A 27,553-nucleotide genomic window follows, 5' to 3' on the forward strand; every position below is an offset into this window, starting at 1 on the left:
GGGAGTCAGAAGAAACATTTCACAGTATATCATTTTTCATCCTTTAAATTTTAAACCATGTAAATAAAATAGCGATTTAAAACATTAAATCTATTTCTAAATGTTAAATCCTCAAAAAGAGACAAGAAAGTGCTGGAATTGGACAAACTGTGACCTTGCTGTGACCTGTAAGCTTAAGAGAATTGATGAGAGAGCCAAGTGTAGGTATAGAAAGTGAATTCCTAAAAATTATAAGACAAAGAAGCAGATCTTGGCCTCAGGAATTATATGAAGGTTTTTTTTCCTGAGAAATTGTATCAGAATCCTGACATGGATGTATATTTGCCCAGTGCCTTTGGCCCACAGCCAACAAGCACAGCAGATGAGCAGACTGCTGACAGCTGGGCTGAAGTGCTGGGAAGGCACCTGGCGAGCCCTGGTGTGCAGAGGGGCTCAGCCCACGGAGAGCAGCCCCATCGGCTTCTGCATGATGGCGTGTGTGGGTTCTGTGAGGGCCACCCATCAGGGAGCTAAAACGCAGAGTGCTACATCTTTGGAGCCTTGTTTAATTTCAGGCAGAAAGATAATTAGGGTTTGTCGAAACTGTCACACTACCTTTCTAAATGAATCTGTTTTCTGAAAATAATAAAGTTGTGTTTTCCGTGCAAATCAACATATACAGAAAGCGCTTTTCAGTATTGGTCATGCCTATATCTATAGGCAGTTGCTGAGGCTCCTCTCACTTTCTCTGGGTGACAAATGAGCCTCATACTGCGAGGAATCTGCACCACAGGCCAGGCTGCTACGGAGGTTTGGTCCCAATTCACCAGATATCAGCTGATGTCAGGTGTCAAGTCAGCCACCACCACCAAAATCCTTCAAAAATAATCAAGAAAGGGTTAAAAATTAAAACATTTTTATTTCTAATGATACATAGTAATTGAACATATATATGGGGTACAGTGTGGCAGGTCAGTGCACAATGTGTAGTGTTGAATTTAGGGTAATTGGTTATCTGTAACTTCAGACATACATCATTTCTTTGTGTTGAAAGCAAATGTTAATCTTCTTAATTTACTTAATAAATAATTAGTGAATGGAGGCACTGAAGTAGCTTCTGTGTACAATTTTTAACATACAGGTTTTTGAGAAAATACAAGATGTGTTCTACTTGTCATTTTTTATTCCAACTCTAAACTGTGGGAAACTGGGGCAAAGGCAAATCTCTGTAGTGGGCATAACTCTCCAGTGAATTTTAACCAAATGAGCCACCTCTTCCAGGACCATAGGCCAAGGCCAGAGACAAGAGCCCTTCATTTTTTGTCTCTCCCTACACACAGGTTGAACCTATTGACTGCCACGTCATCTTAGGTTAACAACCTAAGCAGTTCACATGTATAGTGTCACTAAATTTCCACAACTATCACTGGGCTATAATTATTGTTTTATGGATGAAGAAGCTGAGAAATGGAGAAGATAAATCATAATTTCCAAACCTGTGTTCTGACTGCTGCTTTAAAGAAATATTCTGTCCAATGGGATCATTTTTATGAGTTATGCTTAATGGAAAAGTATTAACTTTCTACTTAAAGAATGTAAGAAAAGGGAACCATAGTATACTCAGCTGCCATGTACAGTTGTACAAATGAGTGCTGCCCAACCCTAGGGTCCTGTCCAAGTTACAGCCACAAAAAGGGCAGCTCTTCAGTCCGTGCAGGGCACAGCATACACCAGCGTGTGCCCTGGCCCCAATAACCCGAGGATTGATGAACTTTATCACAAGATACTGTATTGTTTCCTTAAAATCCTTATAAAGTTGAGAAAGTAGATTATAGAAAAAGAGAAGTAGGGGAGAGCAAGAGATCATATAAACTGTTAAAATTTGGCAGCTTTGTTTTTATCTGTATGCTTCAATTTAACAGACTGTATTAATTCTCTTTGCTATAGAAATGTTGTAGTTAGAATTATGACCTTCCATATCTCTTCCCACTACCTTCTGCTATTTGTTAGGCATACTTTATCTTTCCTTTTTTTTTTTCCTGTTAAATTCTTTTATTGGTACATTCTAGGTATACAACACAATTACATTTCTTAATGGGAATTGCACCTTTACATAATGCATCTTGGTTCTTGTTTTTTCCCCATTCCTAGCCCTCCCTTCACACCCTCCACCCTTCCCTATTTACAAAGACTTTATTTCCATTTTTTCCATTTCTCAGCATTTTTCCTTTCCCTTCTTTCCTTTCCCCTGCCCCTCCCACTACCCCTACCCCTTTGGACCTTTTCTTCTAGTTTTCATTATTGATTATTCATTCTAATCATTGGTACATTTTACGTATACAATATAATGATATTCATCATTGGAAATTTGCAACTTTACCTAATCTCTCTTGGTTCTTATTTTTAACCCTTGCCCAGCCCTCCCTTGAACCTCTCCATTCCTCCCTATTTACAAAGATTTTGTTCCTATTTTTCCATTTTCTCATATTAATCCCATTCATTTCTATCCTTTCACCTAGCCCTCCCACTTCCTTCCCCTTTGCCCCTTTTCTTCTTATTTCACATGACCTATTATACATTTAGTCCTTATTTACACTTTCAGTTTCTCACACCAGAGAAACTATTCAGTATTTATACATGTGTGTCCTATTTATTTCACTTAAGAGTATTGCCTCAATGTGCATCCACTTAGCTATAAATGTCTCTAATTTCTCATTTTTTATGGCTGAGTAATACTCCATTTTATTTTTTAAAAACCACATTTTCTTTATCCAGTCTCCATTTGATGGGCATTTGGGCTGTTTCCAAGTTTTAGCTATCGCAAACTGTGCTGCTATGAACATGGGCACACATATATCACTGTGGTATGATTCTTTTAATTCTTTGGGGAAGATCCCCAGCAGTGGAATCACTATTCAAAATGGGTCAAATGGGACTTCCAGTCCTAGTTCTTTGATGTATCTCCATACTGATTTCCACAGTGGTTCCACCAGTCTACACTCCTACCAGCAGTGGAGCAGGCTTCCTCTTTCCCCACAGCCCCACCAGCATTTCTTATTGGTTGATTTTATGATAGCAGCCATTCTTTCTGGAGTGAGGTGGAATCTCAGCGTTGTTTTCATTTGCGTCTCTCGAATGACCAGTGATGTTGAACATTTTTTCATGTATTTATTTGCTATTTCTACTTTGTCTGAGAAATGTCTGTTCATTTCAGATGCCCATTTATAGATTGGGTCTTTAAATTTGGAGGTCTGATCTTTTTAAGTTATTTATAGATTCTAGATAGTACAACTTTGTCTGAGGAAAACCAGGTGATGATTTTTTCCCACATTGTGGGTTGTCTCTTCACACTGCTGATGGTTTCTCTTGTTGTGCAGAAGCTTTTAATAAGAAGAGATCCCACTTGTTGATTGTTTGTGCTAGTTCATGGGCAACTGAGGTTTTGTTCATAAAATCTTTTCCTACACCAATGTCTTCAAGAGTTCTACCTAGCCTCTGTTCCAACTGGTTCAGAGTTTCTATTTTAATATTTAGATCTTTAATCCATTTTTATTTTAGTTTAGTGCATGGCACGAGATATAGGTCTAGTTTTAATCTTTGGCAAGTTGAAGCCCAATTTTTCCAGCATGATTTGTTAAAGAGGCTATCTTTCCTCCAGTGAGGGTATTTGGCTCCTTTATTGAAGATGAGATGGCTGAGTGTGTCTGGTGTTGTTTCTGCATCTTCTAATCTGTTCCACTGGTCCTCAGGTATGTTTTTTGCCAGTACCATGCTGTTTTTATCACAGTAGCTTTGTAGTATAGTTGCAGGCTGGGGATTGTGATACCCCCTGCCATGTCTCTGTTACCTAGAATTGCTTTTGCTATTCTGGGTCTCTTCTTGTTCCAAATGAATTTTTGGATTGTTTTCTCAAGGTCCGTGAAGTATGCTGCTTGGATCTCCATTGGAATTGCATTGAATCTATATAGCAGTTTTCGAAGTATGGACATTTTCACTATATTAATCTTTCCTACCCAGGAGCAGGGGATGTCTGTCCCTTTTCTGATATCATCTTTAATCTCTGTTTTTAGAGTGCCATAGTTTTCAGAGAAGAGGTCTTTGATTTCTTTCGTTAGGTTGATTCCTAGGTATTTCAGTTTTTTGGATGCTCTTGTGAAAGGAATTATTTGCCCTATTTCTCTGTCAGTGAGTCTGTCATTGGTGTAGAGGAAAGCTATTGATTTTGTGTGTTGACCTTGTCACCAGATACTTGACTGAATTTGGTTATTAAGTCCAGAAGACTTTTGGTGGAGTTCTTGGGGTCTTCTATATAGAGTATCATGTCATCTGCAAAGAATGACAATTTGACTTCTTCATTTCCTATCTTTATTCTTTTTATTTCTTTCTCTTGTCTAATTGCCATGGCTAATGTTTCCAGAACTATATTGAACAAGAGTGGTGATCGTGGACATCCTTGTCTTGTTCCTGATTTGAGTGTGAAGGATTTCAGTTTTTGACCATTTAGTATGATATTGGCTGTTGGCTTTTCATAGACAGCTTTTATCAGTTTGAGGTAGAGACCATCTATTCCAGTGTTGTGTAGGGTTTTTATCATAAATGCATGTTGGATTTTGTCAAATAATTTTTCTGCGTCTATGGAGATAATCATATGGTTTTTGTCCTTGGCTCTATGGATATAGTGTATTACATTGATTGATTTGCGTATGTTGAACCATCCTTGCATCCCTGGGATGAATCCCACTTGATCAGGGTGTATGATCTTCTTGGTGATCTTCTGCATTCTATTTGCCAGTACCTTATTAAGAATTTTTGCATCTATGTTCATTAGTGAGATTTAATATAGTTTCTTTTTCAGTTGGGTCCTTCTCTGCTTTGGGGATCAAGGGGATGCTTGCTTCCAGGAATGAATTTGGGAGTATTGCTTCCCTTTCAATTTCATTGAAGAGTTTAAACAGTAGTGGCAGCAGTTCCTCTCTAAATGTCTTGTAGAATTCAGCAGTGAAGCCATCAGGGCCCGGGCTTTTCTTAGTTGATAAGTTTTTAATTACATTTTCAATTTCATTGGTTGATATTGATTTGTTCAGAATTTTTAGGTCTTCTTCGTTCAACTTTGGTAATTCATATGTATCTAGGAATCTGTCCATTTCTTCTGTGTTGTCCATCTTATTGGTGTATAGGTTCTGAAAGTAGGTATTGATGATCCTCTGGACTTCTGCTGGGTGTGTTGTAATTTCACCCTTTTCATTCCTAATTGCATGGATTTGGGCCTTTTCTTTCCTTTTTCTGATAAGGTTGGCTAAGGGTTTGTCAATTTTGTTGATTCTTTCGAAGAACCAACTCTTGGCTTCATTGATTTTTTTCTATCATTCTCTTAGTTTCCATTGCATTGATTTCTCCTCTGATCTTTATAATTTCCTCCCTTGTATGAGCTTTGGGGTTGTCCTGCTCTTCTTTTTCTAGAAGCTTGAGGTGCATCATCAGGTGGTTTAATTGGGCTCTTTCTGTTTTCCTAATGTGTGTATTCACTGCTATGAATTTCCCTCGTAAGACTGTTTTCATTGTGTCCCATAGATTCTGATATGTCGTATTGTCATTGTCATTTAATTGAAGGAACTGTCTGATTTCTTCTTTAATTTCCTCTGTGACCCATTGGTTTTTCAGAAGTGCGTTGTTCAATTTCCACATGTTTATGACATTTTTTGAGTTTCTTTTGCTATGGATCTTCAATTTCATCACACTATTGTCTGATAATATACAGGAGATAACTTCAATTCCTTTCACTTACTTAAACATGTTCTATGTGTGAGTATGTGGTCTATTTTGGAGAATGACCCATGTGCAGCTTAGAAGAATGTGTATTCTGATTTTGTGGGTGGAACACTCTGTAAACATCTGTTAAGTCCATTTGTTCAAGAATTTGATTGAGTTCTAGTATTTCATTACTTATTTTTAGTCTAGTTGATCTATCTATTTGTGACAGTGGGGTGTTGAGCTTCCCCACTACAATTGTATTAGTGCACATATGACTTTTCACGTCCATTAGTATTTGTTTTATATAGTTGGGTGCACTAGTGTTTGGTGCATGGATATTTATGATTGTCATCTCTTCCTCTTGGATTCTTCCCTTTACCAGGACCTAGTGTCCTTCTTCATCTCTCTTAATCAGTGTTGGTTTGAAATCTACTTGATCTGCCAAGAGGATAGCTACTCCTGCTTTTTTTTTGGTTCCTGTCACATGGAAAATTGTTTTCCACCCTTTAACTTTCAGTCTATGAGTTTCCTTTTGAATTAAGTGTGTTTCTTGTGTGCAGCATATTGTTAGATTTTGCTTCTTGACCCATTCTGCCAGTCTATTTCTTTTGATTGGTGAATGGAGACCATTAACACTCATGGTTATAACTGAAACGTATTGACTTGTCATTGCCATGACTTTTTCTTTTTGTTGCATTCTCCCCCTTTACATTTAATTTCTTGTCGTGCCAGATGGGTTCATTCTGCTTTGCTTCCTGGGGTTGTGATCCTCAATATCTGTTCCTAGGATAGTGTGCAAAATTTTTTGGAGTGCTGGTTTGGTATTCATGAAGTTTCTGAGGTGCTCTTTTTCATGAAAGTATCTTATTTCTCCATCCATTTTGAAAGATAGTTTTACAGGGTACATCAATCTGGGTTGGAAGCTGTTTTCCTTTAGGCCTTGGAATATGTCACTCCAAGCTCTTCTTGCCTTGATGGTTTGTGTTGAGAAGTCTGCTGTGATTCTGATGGGTTTTCCTTTGTATGTGATTTGTTTCTTTTCTCTAACTGCTTGTAGAACTTTGTTCTTCTGTTGAGTTTTTGAAATCTTAACAATTATATGCCTATGTGTAGATTTTTTTTGATCAAGGCTATTTGGAGTCCTATATGCCTCACTTATCTGTATGTCAAGTTCTTTTTCCCTCCTTGGGAAGTTTTCTGCCATCACTTCTGTGAATATTATTTTTATGTCATCTCCACTCTCTCCTGTTTCTTCATTGACTCCTATCAGTCTTATGTTATTCTTCTTTGCATCATCTAGCAGCTGCTGGATTGATTTCTCGTGTTCCCTTATAATTGTGAAGCAATTTTTCTTTTCCTTGTCATTAATTTCAATCTTATCTTGTATATCTGAAATTCTGTCCTCATATTGGCTCATTCTGCTGCATAGACTTTCAGTGGAGTTTTTCATCTCCTGGAAATCTATTTGCATCTCTTTTATGGATTCCATTTGTTTCCTATTTTGGGATTCTATCATGTTCCTCAGCTCCTGTCTAGATTTACTAATCATGCCTTGCCCTATGAGCACAATTTCTCCTGTTTTCTGAGAAATTATATCTGATTTCATTTTTTCGAGATCCCCTTTTGTTGCCAGTTCAGTGGGTCCAGGTGGTTGAGTATCAGAGTGTTCCATCTCATTTCTCTTTGGGGTTGCTGTAGGTGTTCTGGAAGTCTGGTTTTCAGACTTACTTATGTGTTTTCTCATTTCGACTGGCGGGTGGGGAGTGCTATTCTATTGGTGCCTGTGAGGATCACCTGCTCTGAGCTGGGAGAGGTGGGACAGGGGCTGGGCGAGGCAGTAGGGATGGTGGCCTGGAAGCCCCTTCCTCTGTGCCAGGAGCGGTGGGACAGAAGGCCTCCCAAAAGCCTTTTCCTCTGGGCTGGGAGAAGTGGGAGGGATGGTGTCCCAGAAGCCCCTTGCTCTGTACCAGGAGCAGTGGGACAGTGGTTCAGAAGACCCTACCTCTGGGCCAGGAGTGGCGGGATGGATGGCAGCCTGGAAACCCCTTCTTCTGGGCTGGGTGCAGCAGGAGGGATGGTGACTGGGAAGCCCATTCCTCTGGACCTACTTTATCTTTCTTTACACAACCAGAATTTATGATATTTATAATCTATTAGGGATTGTAATTCTCACAGTTACTTATTCTCAATTCTACATCTAAATGGACCACCAGAACTTGTACCACAGCCTCTCCATTTTAAAATTCATATTAATTTCTTAATTTTTTCATATTAATTTTTCATGGAGTTCCAATAGTGTTGTGATTTTGTTCAAGTATTTCAGTGGAATGGATTCCAGGAACTTAGAGTTGATGGGTAATTGGATAAGATTTAAAAATTTCATAGGCATAGTCAAACTGGCCTTTAAAGGGGTTGAGTCAATTTATATATTCACTAACAGTCTATGAGACTTTATTTTTGTGTCCTCAGTAACTTTAAATATTATTACTTTAAAAATTTTTTGATTATGTGAGGAATTAAAGAATACCTTTACAGAAGGCTGGGGATTTAGCTCAGTGGTTCTGCCACCTGCCTCTCAAGTGCAAAGACCAGAATTCAATCCCTGGTACCAAAAAAAGAGACTATTCTTACACAGAACCCAAGTTGGAGATAATGACTGTTAATAACATATGCCATTTTGCTGACATACAAGCATAAAATATATAAACACATATTTTTTTGCACATATTATACAATCTGTTCTCCATCTTACTTTTTCCTGATTAATGATCTTATAAAAAATTCCATTATCAGCACATATTCATAAAATTTTTAAATACTGTGTAGCATATAGATGTTCCATTATATAGATCAGTGATGGTGAAACTTTTAGAGACTGAGCGCTCAAACTGCAACCCCAAACCCAATTATTTATTGCAAAGTACCAACACTACAATTAAACCTGAACACTGAGGTTTTAGTTTAGAAAAAGCAACTCCTACATTAACAGCTTTTGTCTTAAAAGAAAAACAAATAATACACATGCCATAGGTTTACCACCACTGATATAGTTCCAACATGTATTTAATGTTCTATTAATGGATCTGTAAACAATGCTACATTTAATATTTTATGTCCACATCTTTTCACAGATGCATGAATATAGCTATTAAGTAGACTTCTAGAAGTGAAATTTCTAGGTAGGAAAGTCTGTATATTTAACATTTTGATTGCCATTGCTGAAATGGTACTCCCGAGAGATTACATGATTTTTAGGCCTACCAGGAACACATGCAATTGTGTTTCCCTGTATCCTTTGCAAAATATTGTGCTGTCAGACTGCAGAACGTTTCCAAACTGGAAAGTACAAAATTATATCTCAGTTTAATTTTAATATCTACTTGTTCCATTATGGGTAACATTTGGCAAACTTTTTCATATATCTAAATGGCATGCTTATGCCTTTATCTATGAAATCTTTTTAATGTCTTTAACCCACTTTTCTGTTGTGTTTTCAATATCTACTTATTTATGATTTGTAATACTTATTTATGTATTGAAAGATACATAAGATTAGTCTTAGCCTTCTACTTTGTTAATATTAGTTTCCATTTTTAGTTTGTCCTTTATCTTTCTTTGAAGTACTTTTAGCCATAAAGAAATCATATTTCTTTCACATAAACAAAGGTACCCACAGCTTATACTGCTAAATATTTGTGTCTTTCTTAAAAAGGCCTTCTTCATTGTAAGATTGAATTGAAAACTTATTTCATATTTTTTTATATACTTTCACAGTTTCCTTTTTTATACTTAAGTATCTGACCTATCTGCTACTTATTTTGGAACAAGGTAAGCATCCAGTTTCTTTTTTGATTTACTTGTTATCGTATCAAATACTGAATTATCAAATATTATCAAATATTGAATTGATATTGAATTATCCTTCTTTTCTCCACCAGTTGCTATGCTAAGGAAGAATCTCGCTTAGTGGTTCCTATGTGTTGGTTCACAGATTCTCTGCATGTCATTTCAGGATTTCATGAGGACCTCACAAAAAATACAAATCTTTGTGCATGATGTTTAGACTCTAAGGGTCTCAGGTCTAGGTTGCTGTCTTTCTTTCTCTAGCTCTTTATTTAAAAACTTTAACACACCATAGGCATTTCATGAATAGTTCTATAAACAACTATATAAACTTTGCCTAGATTAACTCTTATTAAGAATTTCCTGGCCATACCACAGCCCCCAGGGCCCAGAAGCAGAGCTGCACCCAGCGCAGAGGAGATGAATCTTATAGGCAGCTGTACTGCTGCCCCAAGCCCCAAGGAGCAGAGCTGCCCCAGTGCCTAGAAGGTAAGGGGGGCGGGCACCAGCAGCAACAACCCACCCCCTGCCCCATTGAAATACTAAGACATGTAAACAAGTCTCAAAACTAGACTTCCAGATCACCTAAAGCAACCCCAAAGGGAAACAAGATGGAACAATCTAAAACTCAACCACCTGGACTCCCTGAAATGGCAATAAAGGAGGATATGGAAAAAATGAAATCAGAAATAATTACTTAGATTACAGCAGAGATTGTGCCCATGGTGCAAGACATGATTAATAAATCTAGAGCAGAGAAAGATAAAAAATTAAAGGAGCTGAGGAACATGATGGAATCCCAACATAGGAAACAAAGGGAATCCATAAAACAGATGCAAACAGATTTCCAGGAGATTAAAAACTATACTGAAAGTTTACACAGCAGAATGAGCCAGTGTGAGGACAGAATTTCAGATATAGAAGATAAGATCACAATTAGTGACCAGCAAAAAAAAATTTCTTTAAAATAGTAAGGGACCATGAGATGTCAATCGAGCAGCTGCTACACGATGCAAAGAAGAACATAAGACTGATTGGTGTCAATGAAGAAACAGGAGATAGTGCAGACTACATAAAAAACCTGTTCACAGAAGTGATGGCAGAAAACTTCCCAGGCAGGAGAAAAGAACTTGACATACAGATAAGTGAAGCATATAGGACTCCAAATAGCCTTGATCAAAAAAAATCTGCATATAGACATATAATAGTTAAGATTTCAGAAACTCAACAGAAGAACAAAGTTCTACAAGCACTTAGAGAAAAGAAACAAATCACATACAAAGGAAAGCCCATCAGAATCACAGTAGACTTCTCAATGCAAACACTCAAGGCAAGAAGAGCTTGGAGTGATGTATTGCAAGCCCTAAAGGAAAACAGTTTCCAACCCAAATTGAGGTACCCTGCAAAACTATCTTTCAAAATGGATGGAGAAATAAGATACTTTCATGACAAAGAGCACCTGAAGAACTGCACGAATACCAAACCAGTACTCTAAAAAATTTTAGATAATATCCTAGGAACAGACAACAAGGATCACAACCCAAGGAAGCCCCACAGAATGAATCCATTGGAGATGAGAAGAAATTAAACACAAAGGGGGAGAATCCAACAAAAAGAAAAAGGCATGACAGTGATAAGCCAATATGTTTCAGTTATAACCATGAGTGTTAATGGTCTCCATTCACCAATCAAAAGAAATAGATTGGCAGAATGGGTCAAGAAGCAAGATCCAGCAATATGCTCCATACAAGGAACCCACTTAATTCAGAAAGAAACTCATACCCTGAAAGTTAAAAGGTGGAAAACAACACTCCATGTGACAGGAACCCAAAGAAAAGCAGGAGTAGCTATCGTCTTTGCAGATCAAGTGTATTTTAAACCAACGCTGATTAAGAGACAAAGAAGGACATTACATCCTTATAAAGGGAAGACTCCAAGAGGAAGAGATGACAATCATAAACATATATGCCCCAAACACTAGTGCACCCAACTATATAAAATGAATACTAACAAACATGAAAAATCAAATAAGCACTAATACAATAGTAGTAGGGGACCTCAATACCCCACTGTCACAAATAGATCAATTAGACCAAAAAACCCAACAAAACACTAGAACTCAATCAAACTCTTGAACAAATTAACTTAACAGATGTGTACAGAGTGTTCCAACCCACAAAAGCAGAATACACTTTCTTTTCAGCTGCACACAGGTCCTTCTCCAAAATAGACCATATACTCACTCATAGAACATGTGTAAGTAAGTGCAAAGGAATCTAAGTTATCCCCTGTACATTATCAGACCATAGTGTGATGAAATTGAAGATCCGTAGCAAAAGAAACCACAAGAATTTTATAAACACATGGAAATTGAACAATACATTCCTGAATAACCAATGGGTCACAGAGGATGTATTAAAGAAGAAATCAGACAGTTCCTACAATTAAATGACAATGACAATACAATGTATCAGAATCTATGAGATACAATGAAAGCAGTCTTATGAGGGAAATTCATAGCAGTAAATAATCATATTATGAAAACAGAATGAGCTGAATTAAACAATATGATGCTGAACCTCAAGCTTCTAGAAAAAGAAGAGCAAGACAAACCCAAAGTTCATACAAGGGAGGAAATTATAAAGATCAGAGGAGAAATCAATGCAATGGAGAATAAGAGAATGATACAAAAAATCAATGAAGCAAAGAGTTGAGTCTTCGAAAGAATAAACAAAATTGACAAACCCTTAGCCAGTATCAGAAAAAGGAAATAAAAGACCCAAATCCATGCAATTAGAAGTGAAAATGATGAAATTACAACAGACCCACCAGAAATCCAGAGGATCATCAATACCTACTTCAAGAATCTATATGCCAATAAGATGGAAAACACAGAAGAATTGGACAGATTCCTACATACATATGAATATCCAAAGTTGAATGAGGAAGGCCTAAAAATTCTAAACAACCCAATATCAACCAATGAAATTGAAAATGTAATTAAAAACTTATCAACTATGAAAAGCCCAGGTCCTGATTGCTTCACTGCCAAATTCTACAAGACATTTAGAGAGGAACTACTGACACTACTGTTTGAATACTTCAATGAAATTGAAAGGGAAGCAATACTCCCAAATTCATTCCTGGAAGCAAGCATCACCTTGATCCCCAAAGCAGAAAAAGATCCAACCCAAGGGAGAACTATAGGCCAATCTCACTAATGAACATAGATGCAAAAATCCTTAATAAGATACTGGCCAATAGAATGCAAAAGATCATCAAGAATATCATCCACCCTGACCAAGTGGAATTCATCCCAGGAATGTAGGGATGGTTCAACATATGCAAATCAATAAATATAATGCACTGTATCAATAGAGCCAAGAACAAAAACCACATGATCATCTCAATTGATGCAAAAAAAAGCATTTGACAAAACCCAACATGCATTTATGATAAAAGCTCTACAAAAAATTGGAATAGATGATCTCTACCCCAATCTGATAAAAGTCATCAGGGCCGGGGATTGAGCTCAGTGGTTTCATCACCTGCTGCGCAGGAGCAAAGATCCAAGTTCAATCCCCATACCAAAAATAAAAATAAAAATAAAATAAAAGTCATCAATGAAAAGCCAATGGCCAATATCATACTAAATGGTCAAAAACTGAAATCCTTCACACTAAAATCAGGAACAAAACAAGGATGTCCACTGTCACCACTCTCATTCAATATACTCTTAGAAACATTAGCCATGGCAATTAGACAAGAGAAAGAAATAAAAGGAGTAAAGATAGGAAATGAAGAAGTCAAATTGTCATTATTTGCAGATGACATGATACTTTATGTAGAAGTCCGAAAGAACTCCACTGAAAGTCTTCTAGGCTTAATAACCAAATTCAGTCAAGTAGCTGGTTACAAGGTCAACACACAAAAATCAATAGCTTTAATCTGCATGAACAACAGACTCAAGGAGACAGAAATAGGGCAAATAATTCCTTTCACAATGGCATCCAAAACCTGAAATACCTAGGAATCAACCTAACAAAAGAAATAAAAAACCTCTTCTTTGAAAACTATAGCACTCTGAAAAGAGAGATTGAAGACAACAACAGAAAATGTAAAGACATCCCTTGCTCTGAGGTAGGAAGGATCAACAGAGTGAAAATGGCCATACTTCCAAAACTGTTATATAGATTCAATGCAATCCCAATTGAAATCCCAGCAGCATACTTCATGGACCTTGAGAAAACAATCCAAAAATTCATTTGGAACAAGAAGAGACCTAGAATAGCAAAAGCAATTCTAGGTAACAGAGACATGGCAGGGGTATTACAACCCCCAACTTGAAACTGTACTACAAACCTACTATGATAAAAACAGCACGATACTGGCAAAGAAACAGACCTGAGGACCAGTGGAACAGATTAGAAGGTGCAGAGAAAACTCTAGACACACTCAGCCACCTCATCTTTGACAAAGGAGCCAAACACCTTCACTGAAGGAAAGATAGCCTTTTTAATAAATGGTGCTGGAAAAATTGGGTTTCAACTTGCCAAAAATTAAGATTAGACCTATACCTCTCACCATGTACTAAACTAAAATCAAAATGGATTGAAGATCTAAATATTAAAACAGAAATGCTGTACCTGCTGGAAGAGAGGTTAGGTAGAACTCTTGAATACATTGGTATAGGAAAAGATTTTATGAACAAAACCTCAGTTGCCCATGAGCTCAGTTGCCCAAAGCAAGAGAAACCACCAACTGTGTGAAGAGACAATCAGACCTCTGAAATTGAAAGACCCAATCCAAAAATGGGCATCTGAAATGAACAGACATTTCTCAGACAAAGAAGTAGATATAGCAAATAAACATATGAAAAAATGTTCAACATCACTGGTCATTTGAGAGATGCAAATGAAAGCAACCCTGAGATTCCACCTCACTCCAGAAAGAATGGCTGCCATCATGAAATCAACCAATAACAAATGCTGGTGGGGCTGTGGGGAAAGAGGAACCCTGTTCCACTGCTGGTGGGAGTATAGACTGGGGCAACCACTGTGGAAATCAGTGTGGAGATTATCTCAAAGAACTAGGCTTAGAGGTCCCATTTGACCCAGCTATTCCCCTGCTAGGTATCTTCCCCAAAGAATTAAAAGAATCATACCACAGTGATATATGTGTACCCATATTCATAGCAGTACAATTTGTAATAGCTAAAACTTGGAAGCAGCCCAATTGCCCATCAACTGGAGACTGAATAAAGAAAATGTGTTGGGGTTTTTTTAAAAAATGAAGTACTACTCAGCCATAAAAATTAGGAATTAAAGACATTTATAGCTAAATGGATGCACATTGAGGTGATACTCTTAAGTGAAATAAATAGGACACACATGTGTAAATACTGAATAGTTTCTCTAGTGTGAGAAACTGAAAGCAAGTAAGGACTAAAAGCTATAATAGATAATGTGAAATAGGAAGAAAAGGGGCAAAGGGGAAGGGGAATTGTGAGGGGTAGGGGAAAAAAAAGAAGGGAATGGAATTAATATGAGAAAATGGAAACAAAGTCTTGGTAAATAGGGAGGGATGGAGGGGTTGAAGGTAGGGCAGGGGAATGGAGAAAAAATAAGAACCAAGAAAGATTATGTAAATGTGCAAATTTCCAATGATGAATGTCATTGTATTGTATACCTAAAATGTACCAATAAAATTAATTTAAAAAAAGTTTCCTATACTTGTTTTGTACCTATCTATATTTGTTGATCTAGACACATACACTTAAACATATATATGTGTATTTTTAAAGTTTTTGAAAATTAGTTGCAAAAATAATTTCACTAATTTTATGTTGCCCCAGCAATGATTTTAAACATGTTAGGCTTTCTCATACCAGAAGCAAGCCCCACCCACTTTGACACAGTTTTGAGTTCTCTACCCCCACTCCCTATTCCTAGATGTGGTCAGTCCAAGCATCTTCTTTGAACTACTGCTCCCTTTATCACTCACTATAGGACAGCTAAATGAAGCCTGTTTGACAGGTCCCTAGGCCCTCACACCAGGGATGGACTAAGCAGGTATATTACAGTGACCACCGTTCACTCACAGTATGACCTCCTGAAATTCATAACTTTTTGCTTTAAATCCACCTACAGTGAAAACTCCCTGTGGGAAGCTTGTTTGCATAATATCCTGAACCCAATGAAGTGTTAGCTTATGAGTCCCTCCATACTTGCCCCCACTCCTTGACCTCTAGGGTCTGGAAGTACTAAAAATTGAAATTTTCACATTATGCTGTGTCATTGAAGCCTTGCCAGCAATCCATTGCCTGATTTAGTAAAGAGGCCCAGAAGGGACCCATGCAGGTAGACTTCCTGCTGTGCCCTTCTAGCCAGGCCTTTGGTAGCAGCTGGAGATAGTTTCTTGTTAGAGGCACTAGAAGAGTTTCATTTAAACACAAGGCTATCCCCCTATTTAGTTCCTATATAATTATCACACTCGGGAGATTCAACATTATTACAATACTATTATCTAACTATCAGTTCACATTTAAACTTTCCCAGTTGTTTTAATAATATCCTTAATAGCTGGTTTTTCATTCAGAAGCGAGTCAAGAATATATAATACATTTAGTTTTCATACTCCTTTAGTAACCTCTAACTCAGGACTAATTCTAACCTTATCTTTTCTTTCTTTTTCTGTCTTTAATACCCTTGACAATTTTGCTGTTTCTACACAATGACCCACTGGATTTATTTGCTCAGGATGAGGTTCAGGTCGAACATTTTTGGCAAGAATCATGCAGATGACAATGGGCACCTCCTAGGAGACACAGGATGTCAGCTTGCCTCAATGATGTTAAGTAACAATTTCTGTGATTTTTTAGATGCTGCTCCTATGCAGAGACAAATTTGGGAATCACTAATTAGTCACATATACTGCTTAGAAATGGAAATCTTTTCTACAGTATCTTTGAAGGCTGAGTGTTTTTCAGGAACTCTGTTAGTTTAATAAGGAGAACTTACAGTCTTCAAGGATAGAACGATCTTTCACTTGGTTTAGTTAATTTAAAAACATTTCTTAATAGTAAAAGAAAAGTAGGGACTCAGATATTTGTACACAATGCAAGTGTCCATTTTTAGATGAAGAGATGCATAAATTGTGGAACATACATACAATTTAATATTATTCAGCCTTACAAAAAGAACTTCTAACATATGCTACAATATGGATGGACCTTGAAAATGCCATAATATTTGATGTTCTTTGGTTAGGGAAGCCAGAAACAAAAGATTATATACTATATGATCCCACTTACATGAGCTAAGTACCTAAAACATATAAATACACAGAGATAAACAATAGAATGGTGAAAACCAAAGGCTGGGGAGAGGGAGCATGAAGGAGTTATTGTTCAAAGTGCACAAAGTTTTGGTTTGGAAGAGCCAATCCATCTGAGACATATGATGATAGTTGTTGACGAATAAGAATGTACTTAACGCTACTAAATTGTATACTTAAAAATGGTAAATTTTATGTTATACATATTTCATCACATTAAAACACATTTCTGTTTATGTAAAGATAAGCTTTACCCCTTTGTAAGTTTCCCTGCTTGGTTTTGGCTTCGGAAACAGCACAGAATGCACCTTTTCTCCCTTGCCTCAGGTCCCTTTCACCCAGTCTCCAGATACACATGCAGTCTTCCTGTCTCACATCATCCCAGCTATGATGATGAAAAGGTAGAGTTGAATGTACATTTTATTTCTTATAAATTCAATGTTATCTTCTTTTAAAAGTCAGAACAGCTTAGTACTGCCTTGGGATTTTTTTCTTGAGAAAAGTAAAGCTAAATATTCTAGTACTAAAGCGGTCCACATTTTTGGAGCCCTGGGCTCTCTTCCCTGTTTTCCTCTGAGCCTACAATCCAGTCTCATGCCTGCAAAGGATCATGAGGCAGCTGCTTAAAAGCAGGATGTGCTGGTTTATATCAAGAAAGCTGCAGAGAATGCTGACGTCTTTTATCTCTTGGAGGCATCAGGACAGACAAAGGAGAACTTGGTCACCTGGAAACAGCTTGGCATTTCTTAATAGGCTCATGTAACAATTCAAGAGCAAAAAGATAGTTCAACAGCAGTAAATTCATTTCCCACATGAGGCTAGCTTTGGTACGGCTATCAGCTGCCCTCACAGCTCAGCATACCCTTGGCCTCCAGGCTGCAGGCTCACTGTGAGGTGCCCATGCTTCATACATCTGAAAATTCAGGCCAAATTAGCTCTTGAGTACTGCTCTGATTCCAGCAGGTAAGCTGTAGCCAAGGCCCAATCACATCAGTCACTGAACACATTGAACACATGGTGAGTCTACCTCATGTTTCTCCAGGGTGACACTCAGTTTTGAGGAGGCTGGAAAGGGCCTGATTGCCTAGACTCACTGGCACCCCAGCACACACCACCCACAACACCCAGCAGAACAGGCCCAGGGTGGGGAAGAGGTGCTCACTACTTGCTGCAGAACCCAGCCTCCTAACTCTTTCTCTAGAACCTGGGGTACCCACTCTCCAATTTCCTGTGAAGATAAAATGGCCTTGAATAAAGGGATGGTTGTGGTCAGTGAGGAAACAACCAAAAACTCCCAACCAAATAAACTAAAACTAGGGGAGAAGAAGGGGTAACCCACCATCCAGAAGGGAAGAGGAATGCTAAACCTTTAGCATTCTCTGGACCAGCCTTATCCTTCCAAGACCCAGGGCAAGGGTCCAGTTCAAGTGGGAGGTCAGACCTTCAATGGAGAGCTGCAGGCGTGGGGTTTAAAAGGGGGCTCAAGATCCTGACAGCAAGATTTTCCTCCTCCCAAACTCACCACCCTCTTTTCCACCAACATCCTAGGCTGAGGGTAGCCCTGGTAAGTTGGAAAGTTAAGCCTCCTTACAAAAGAGAAGGAAGACCACAAGACTGGAGAGAAATAGCACCTTGGACTGCAAAGGTGCATTATCCACTGGTCCATTTAAAATAGTTAAAGCTTCCCTGCCTCGTTCTCTTTACTTGCAGATCACTGTCTGCCCTGTAAGATAGTATTTCTCTTCTTGTGACAGCTTCCTACACATCACTCCCATCCAGGCAACCAGCATCCACTCATTTGAAGATTATTTTTGAGCCCAATACACTTGCTAGAAACTGCTGTACTTCAGTGTCTGCAGTGCAGATGGAAAGAAAAACAAAACAAAACAAAAAGTCCTCTGTCTTAATGATAAGGGTGAAGAATTAAAAGCAGCAGTATATGCACCTAACAGCATTCAGAGGTACAGGAAGAGGGGAAGAGGGAAGGGCAAAAGACCCAGGGTCTTGTGGCCAGGGCATGTTTCTTCCACTCAGAATTTTGTCTGGATTTGATCATGTTCCTGTGTACTAGCAATGGTGAACCTTTCAGAGATAAATGTCCAAAGTGCAACTCAGAACCCACTTATTCATTCCAAAGTTCAAACACTGCAATTAAACCTGAATACTGAAGTTTTAGTGTAGAAAAAAACCTATACTTTAACATCTTTTGTCTTAAAAGAAAAACAAATGACATGTGTGTCATAGGTTCGCCATCACTGCTATATAGTATATTGTACTCTGTCCTCTAGAAATTGGTTCAGTGACCCACACATGAAAAACACTATAAGCAAATAGGGTGACACTAATGAACTGTAAAAGTTATCTTTGCTGGTCAGTTATTGTCCAAGTAATCTCTAGAGATGTATTTTTTTTTTCAAAGAAAGAGAATTGTCACCATGAAAAATACAATAGTTTGAAATTTCCTGAAACTGAAAAATATAACAGAAATATTAGTCTTTATTATTAAGGAAATGAAATAAATGGAAAGGAAAAGGCCACTATGCATTGAAGAAGAAACTTCGAAGCTCCCTAGTATAAACTAGAAAATATGCAATACTGTCTCTGAACATAGGAGCATATGACCATAAGATTCTCCATACAGAAGCACATTCATGGCTTGCAAAGTGTAGAATAGAAAGCATCCTGAGAGTGAAATGTACAGTCATCTCTGAGGACCTCTCTCAGTTATTGTTGTCCCAGTAAATACTATGTTGTACTTAAACATCATCCCTCCAGTGACACTGCCCATCATCTTGGACCACTGAAAGCCATGCCTGTGGGAAGAGCAGAAAGAGCTAGAAAGTCACATTCCAAAATGGGAGCTCTCCAGCCCCAGAGAACTCCCACTGCCCTGAGCTGATTGACGTCAACACCCCCACACTGCACTCTGCTGAGGCAATGGGGAGAAAAGAGGGGGTGACACTGGCAATGAGAGAAACTGGTTTCAGCCCTGTGGTGTTTATCTTGGGATGCAGGAGCCCTGCCTGAATGGTCATCAGTGGATGAAACCAAAAGATAAAAGGTAGATAAGAAATTGCACCAAGGATCAAGATGGTCCTACCTAAACCCACTGAGGAACTCGGCACCTCTTAAGTTGGACAGTGAGGCATGGCAGAACACACCTGAAATTCTAGCACTTGATAGGCTGAGGCAGGAGGATCATGAGTTTGAGGCCTTTCTGGTGTGTATAGCAAGACCCTATCTCAACAAAACTAAACACACAAACAAAAAGGCAAGACAGACACCTATTTAGGCTCCATAAAAAATGGCTGACATTAAATACCAGTCTTTAGTGTTCAGTTTGAAGATTAAAATATAGAAGCACATATCTCTTTAAGAGTTGATACATTGCAGCAACAGAACCCAGTTGTTCACATTTTGAGACTGCTCTGGTCATTAAACACTGTATAGGGCCCAGAGAAAGGGGCTTCCAGGCCGCCATTCCACTGCTCCCAGCACAGAGGAGGGGAGCTGCATGGGCACCAATGGCAACCCCCCCGTCGAAATGAGAAGACATGTAAACAAGTCTCAGAACCAGGCTTCCAGATCACCTACAGCAACCCCAAAGGGAAAGGAGATGGAACACTCTGATACTCAACCACTTGGACTCCCTGAACTGGCAACAAAAGAGGATCTCGAAAAAATGAAATCAGAAATAATTTCACAGAAAACAGCAGAGATTCTGCCCATACTGCAAGACATGATTAATAAATCTAGAGAGGACACAGATTTTAAAAATACGGGAGCTGAGGAACATGATGGAATCCCAACATAGGAAACAAATGAAATACAGCAAACAGATTCCCAGGAGATTAAAAACTCCATTGAAAGTCTATGCAGCAGAATGAGCCAATGTGAGGACAGAATTTTAGATATAGAAGATAAGATTGCAACTACTGACCAGCAAAAAAAAATTTTTCTTTACAATAGTAAGGGACCATGAGAAATCAATCCAGCAGATGCTAGATGATGCAAAGAAGAATAACATAAGACTGATCAGAGTCAATGAAGGAACAGGAGAGAGTGCAGTTGACATAAAGAAACTATTCACAAAAATGATGGCAGAAAACTTACCAAGCAGGGGAAAATAACTTGACATTCAGGTAAGTAAGGCATATAGGACTCCAAATAGCCTTGATCAAAAAAATCTGCACATAGGCATGTAATTGTTAAGATTCCAGAAATCCAACAGAAGAACAAAGTTCTACAAGCAGTGAGAGAAAAGAAACAAATCACATACAAAGGAAAGCCCATCAGAATCACAGCAGACTTCTCAATGCAAACACTCAAGGCAAGAAGAGCTTGGAGTGATGTATTCCAAGCCCTAAAGGAAAACAGCCTCCAACCCAGATTGATGTACCCTGCAAAACTATCTTTCAAAATGGATGGAGAAATAAGATACTTTCATGAGAAAGAGCACCTTAGGAACTTCATGAATACCAAACCAGCACTCCAAAAAATTTTAGATAATATCCTAGGAGCAGACAATGAGGATCACAACCCAAGGAAGCCCAGCAGAATGAATCCATTGGGTGCAACAAGAAATTAAATGCAAAGGGGGAGAATCCAACAAAAAGAAAAAGTCATGGCAATGACAAGTCAATACGTTTCAGTTATAACCATCAATGTTAATGGTCTCAATTCACTAATCAAAAGAAATAGACTGGCAGAATGGGTCAAGAAGCAAAATCCAACAATATGCTACGTACAAGAAACACACTTAATTAAAAAAGAAACTCATAGATTGAAAGTTAAAGGGTGGAAAACAATACTCCATGTGACAGGAACCCAAAAAAAAGCAGGAGTAGCTATTCTCTTTGCAGATTAAGTGGATTTCAAACCAACATTGATTAAGAGAGACAAAGAAGGACACTACATCCTTGTAAAGGGAACCATCCAACAGGAAGAGATTACAATCATGAATATCTATGCACCAGACCCCCCATATTCAAAGACCCAATTCAAAAATGGGCATCTGAAATGAACAGACATTTCTCAGACAAAGAAGTAAAAGCAGCAAATAAATTTATGAAAAAAAATGTTCAACATAGCTGGTTATTCAAGAGATGGAGATGAAAACAACACTGAGATTCCACCTCACCCCAGAAAGAATGGCTGCTATTAAGAAATCATCTAATAACAAATGCTGGTGGGGGTGTGGGGAGAAAGGAACTCTTCTCCATTGTTGGTGGGAGTGCAGACTGGTGCAACCACTGTGGAAATCAGTATGGAGATACCTCAAAGAATTAGGCTTAGAGGTCCCATTTGATCCAGCTATCCCCTTGCTGGGTATCTTCATAAAAGAATTAAAAGAATCTTACCAGAGCGATATATGTGCACCCATGTTTATAGCTGCACAGTTCGTAAAAGCGAAAGATGGAAAACAGCCCAAGTGCCCATCGACTGGAGACTGGATAAAGAAGATGTGGTTTTTTTAATAAAATGGAGTACTACTCATTCATAAAGAATGAGAAACTAGAGACATTTATTCCTAAGTGGACGCATATTGAGGCCATCCTCTTAAGTGAAATAAATAGGACACACATGTGTAAATACCAAATACTTTTGCTAGCGTGAAAAACTAAAAGTGTAATTAAGGATACACATGGATGAAATGGCCTAATAACATATTTCTCAGATTGTGTTTTCATCAGGTGTCATATGACTGTATTGAAATTTAAATTAGGGAGAAGTTTGGCTTACGTGGAGTCTGCTAACTAACTGGAGTGGTTTTTTTTCCAGATCATTATTTGTTCAATGTTGGTTTTGGGGACCTTTCTGAAACAAATCACATTCTCTGGTGCCTTGTTGGTGCTTGAGATGCTTTTTTAAATTATATGGAAAAATGTTGAAGTGCTTTTCAGTTTTGTTTTGGTTGAGTTCTACTGTATTTGAATATTATTGTAGATTTTTTCCCCTTGCATTGTTCTTCTTTGAGTGGTTTTAATTTTTTGTACATATGTGTGTTTGATAATAAAGTTATTTAATAAAAGAAAATCTATGCACCAAACACTAGTGCACCCAACTACATAAAACAAATACTAACAGACATGAAAAGTCATATATGCACTAATACAATAGTAGTAGGGGACCTCAATACCCCGCTGTCACAAATAGATAGATCAACTAGACAAAAAAATAAGTAATGAAATACTAGAACTCAATCAAATTCTTGAACTAAACAGATGTTCACAGAGTCTTCCACCCACAAAATCAGAATATACATTCTTCTCAGCTGCACATGGGTCATTCTCAAAAATAGACCACATACTCACACATAGAACATTAAGTACAAAGGAATCTAAGTTACCCCCTGTATATTATCAGACCATAGTGTGATGAAATTGGAGATTTATAGCAAAAGAAACTGGAAAAATGTCATAAACATGTGGAAATTGAGCAACACATTTCTGAATAACCAATGGGTCACAGAGGAAATTAAAGAAGAAATCAGACAGTTCTTTCAATTAAATGACAATGACAATACAACATATCAGAATCTATGGGACACAATGAAAGCAGCCTTATGAGGGAAATTCAGAGCAGTGAATACACAAATTGGGAAAACAGAACAAGCCCAATTAAACCACCTGATGCTGCACCTCAAGCTTCTAGAAAAAGAAGAGCAGGACAACCCCAAAGCTCATACAAGGGAGGAAATTATAAAGATCAGAGGAGAAATCAATGCAATGGAGACTAAGAGAATGATAGAAAAAAATCAATGAAGCCAAGAGTTGGTTCTTCGAAAGAATCAACAAAATTGACAAACCCTTAGCCAACCTTATCAGAAAAAGGAAAGAAAAGGCCCAAATCCATGCAATTAGGAATGAAAAGGGTGAAATTACAACACACCCAGCAGAAGTCCAGAGGATCATCAATACCTACTTCCAGAACCTATACACCAATAAGATGGACAACACAGAAGAAATGGACAGATTCCTAGATACATATGAATTACCAAAGTTGAACGAAGAAGACCTAAAAATTCTGAACAACCCAATATCAACCAATGAAATTGAAAATGTAAAACTTACCAACTAAGAAAAGCCCAGTTCCTAATGGCTTCACTGCTGAATTCTACAAGACATTTAGAAAGGAACTGCTACCACTACTATTTAAATTCTTCAATGAAATTGAAAGGGAAGCAATACTCCCAAATTCATTCCTGGAAGCAAGAATCACCTTGATCCCCAAAGCAGAGAAAGACCCAACCCAAAAAGAGAAGTATAGGCCAATCTCACTAATGAACATAGATACAAAAATTCTTAATAAGATACTGGCAAATAGAACCCAGAAGATCATCAAGAATATCACACACCCAGACCAAGTGGGATTCATCCCAGGGATGCAGGGATGGTTTAGCATACACAAATCAATCAATGTAATACATTATATCAATAGAGCCAAGGACAAAACCCATATGATTATTTCCATAGACGCAGAAAAAGCATTTGACAAAATCCAACACGCATTTATGACAAAAACCCTACAAAAAATTGGAATAGATGGTCTCTACCTCAAACTGATAAAAGCCATCTAGGAAAAACCTACAGCCAATATTATACTAAATGGTCAAACACTGAAATCCTTTACACTGACATCAGGAACAAGACAAGGATGTCCACGATCACCACTCTTGTTCAATATAGTTCTGGAAACATTAGCCACAGCAATTAGACAAGAGGAAGAAATAAAAGGAATAAAGATAGAAAATGAAGAAATCAAATTGTCATTATGATAAGACATGATAGTCTTCTAGACTTAATAACCAAATTCAGTGTAGTAGCTGGATACAAGGTCAACACACAAAAATCAATAGCTTTCCTTTCCTCTACATGAACAACAGACTCACTGATTTAGAAATAGGACAAATAATTCCTTTCACAATAGCATCCAAAACCCTGAAATACCTAGGAATCAACCTAACGAAAGAAATCAAAGACCTCTTCTCTGAAAACTATAGTATTCTGAAAAGAGAGATTGAAGACAACATCAGAAAATGTAAAGACATCCCTTATTCCTGGGTAGGAAGGATCAACAGAGTGAAAATGGCCATAGTTACAAAACTGCTATATAGATTCAATGCAATCCCAATTGAAATCCCAGCAGCATACTTCATGGACCTTGAGAAAACAATCCAAAAATTCATTTGGAACAAGAAGAGACCCAGAATAGCAAAAGCAATTCTAGGTAACAGAGACATGGCAGGGGGTATCATAATCCCCAACTTGAAACTAAACTACAAAGCTACTGATAACAACAGCATGGTACTGGCAAAGAAACAGACCTGAGGACCAGTGGAAAAGATGAGAAAGAAGATGCAGAAACAACTCCAGACACACTCAGCCATCTCATCTTCGATAAAGGAGCCAAACACCCTCACTGGAGGAAAAATAGCCTCTTTAATAAATGGTGCTGGAAAAATTGGGTTTCAACTTGCCAAAGATTAAAACTAGACCTATATCTCTCACCATGCATTAAACTAAAATCAAAATGGATTAAGGATCTAAATATTAAAATAGAAACGCTGAATCACCTAGAAGAGAGGTTAGGCAGAACTCTTGAAGACAATGGTGTAGGGAAAGATTTTATGAACAAAACCTCAGTTGCCCATGAACTAGCACAAACAATCAACAAGTGGGATCTCTTCTTATTAAAAGGCTTCTGCACAGCAAGAGAAACCACCAGCAGTGTGAAGAGACAACCCACAATGTGGGAAAAAATTTTCACCTGCTCTTCCTCAGACAAAGGCCTACTATCTCAAATTTATAAAGAGCTTAAAAAAATAAGACCTCCCAAATTGAAAGACCCAATCCAAAAATGGGCATCTGAAATGAACAGACATTTCTCACACATAGAAGTAGAAATAGCAAATAAACATATGAAAAAATGTTCAACATCACTGGCCATTAGAGAGATGAAAATGAAAACAACACTGAGATTCCACCTTACTCCAGAAAGAGTGGCTGCTATCATGAAATCAACCAATAATAAATGCTGGCAGGGCTGTGGGGAAAGAGAAACCCTGCTCCCCTGCTGGTGGCAGTGTAGACTGGTGCAACCACTGTGGAAATCAGTATGGAGATCCCTCAAAGAACTAGGCTTAGAGGTCCCATTTGACCCAGCTATTCCCCTGCTGGGTATCTTCTCCAAAGAATTAAAAGAATCATACCACAGTGATATATGTGCACCCATATTCATAGCAGCACAATTTGTAATAGCTAAAACTTGGAAACAGCCCAAATGCTCATCAACTGGAGACTGGATAAAGAAAATGTGGTTTTTTAGTAATATAGAGTACTACTCAGCCATAGAAAATGAGAAATTAGAGACATTTATAGCTAAGTGGATGCACATTGAGGTGATACTCTTAAGTGAAATAAATAGGACACACATGTAAATACTGAATAGTTTCTCTAGTGTGAGAAAGTGAAAGTGTAAAGGACAAAAAGGTATAATAGATAATGTGAAATAGGAAGAAAAGGGGCAAAGGGGAAGGAAGTGGGAGGGGTAGGGGAAAGGATAGAAGGGAATGGGAATAATATGAGAAAATGGAAAAATGGAAACAAAGTGTTTTTAAATAGGGAGGGAGGGCAGGGGAAGCGGGAAAAATAAGAACCAAGAAAGATTATGTAAATGTGCAAATTTCCAATCATGAATGTCATTTTATTGTATACCTAAAATGTGCCAATAAAGAGGTTTTAAAAATTAAAAAAAAAATACTGAAAAAAAAAGGGCAGGACAACGAGACATGGCTTTCCTAGTATGGTATAGGGTAACCTACTAGATGTTATTAATAAAAAAAGTTCAATCTAAATTTAATCAATCCTGTCAATCTAATGGCAGTCTATAGGAAATAAATCGGTAAGGGACACCATTAAACAATCCCTCCAGGAAACAAAACCAGACCATGGATCATTGAATGAGAGAGCAGGCCTTGTTTTGCCAATGTTTCAGCTGGATAAAAACTAAGAAAAAAGGGAGCAGTGTGAAGACACCTGGGCCAAAACTGTGGACCTCTCCCTCCCTACTCTAGCAACTGCATCCTGCTGCCATAACCTCCATGCTGCAGAGAAAGGCCAAAGGGCTTGCTAAAGAAGATAAAGCCAAGTTGAAAGAAAAGCCACAGAGAAAATTTTCAAGTTTGTCTGCTAAACCTTTTCCTCCAAAGCCAGAGCACAGGCCTTAAAATGCCCTTGCAAAGAAAGGAAAGAAGGTACTCAAAAGGAAAGTGGGGAAAGCTGATGCCAGCAAAGATGGAGCTAGCTCTGCAGAAAATGGAGATGACAATACAGACTGAGTGCAGAAATTTCAAAGTGCTGAAGATGCCACGTGAAATGTGTGTATTTTTGATAACTGTGTACTTCCAGTGGCTGTACGGTTTGAAATGCTATTTTTTGTCAAGTTTTATAAAAATGGAGAATTTTATTTTATTTTTAAAAAGCTATAGTTACACACAGAACACTTCATTGTTATTTTTTGGCAAAGTAATAGATTCACTAATATAATGCCTCTAAAGTTGGACTGATGTGGGCAGAATATATTTCCTTGCAAGTTTTGAGACTTCCTCTTGGCTCTCAGAAGGAGGAATTCCCTGATGTTGACA

General features: G+C 37.9%; 1 pseudogene; it reads left to right on the forward strand.

Annotated features, from left to right (window-relative positions):
• Positions 1 to 309: 309 nt before the first annotated feature.
• On the forward strand, positions 310 to 27,283 carry LOC147822906 (non-histone chromosomal protein HMG-17 pseudogene; annotated as a pseudogene).
• Positions 27,284 to 27,553: the final 270 nt, after the last annotated feature.

The sequence above is a fragment of the Heterocephalus glaber genome, unplaced genomic scaffold (assembly GCF_053883595.1).
Source record: "Heterocephalus glaber isolate CG9 unplaced genomic scaffold, H.glaber_assembly_v1.0 deba00001606, whole genome shotgun sequence".
Taxonomy (NCBI): domain Eukaryota; kingdom Metazoa; phylum Chordata; class Mammalia; order Rodentia; family Bathyergidae; genus Heterocephalus; species Heterocephalus glaber.